Here is a 629-nt window from a genome sequence, read left to right on the forward strand (position 1 = left end):
GTAGCATTTTGAAATACATTCTTTGAGGGGCAGGAAAACAGTGTAAAGACCTCCAAACTGGAGTGATGTGAACATTGACTTAATATATACATTTATCATAATTTAAACCATAATTTTCATAAAACAATAACTCAAGAAATGTACTCACGATATTAACACATGCACACACATCACTTACTTTCTACATTTTCAGGATTTTAAATATTTAAATAATATTTAAGAAAGAAAAGTTATTGTTACTGTTATTACTACACAAGTCAGGTTGATTTAATTATGTATACTCTATATTATATATTATTTTGTAGTTTTTCAGATGTTGTTTTTTGTAACCGTTAAATAATTTATTTTGAATGTGTTCAGTGTTACAGTAAAAATAAAGTTTTTTTTAAAATCTGTTGACCTACTTTAATTCTATTGGTTGTTGTTAACTTCCCGCCCAATCAGCTGTCGATGTGAGGGCAGAGGGGCGGGCCTTCGGCGGTGACGAGGAGAACGACCGTTATCCGTGGTGATGAAGAGAATCCGTTATCTTTACCGGACGCTGACTCACTGAACCGGACAGAAGGTAAACATTTATATGTGTAAAAATATGGAAAACCTACATATGTGTGTGTGTGTGTGTGTGTGTG

Source organism: Etheostoma cragini, unplaced genomic scaffold (genome assembly GCF_013103735.1).
Source record: "Etheostoma cragini isolate CJK2018 unplaced genomic scaffold, CSU_Ecrag_1.0 ScbMSFa_2638, whole genome shotgun sequence".
In the NCBI taxonomy this organism is placed as follows: Eukaryota; Metazoa; Chordata; class Actinopteri; order Perciformes; family Percidae; genus Etheostoma; species Etheostoma cragini.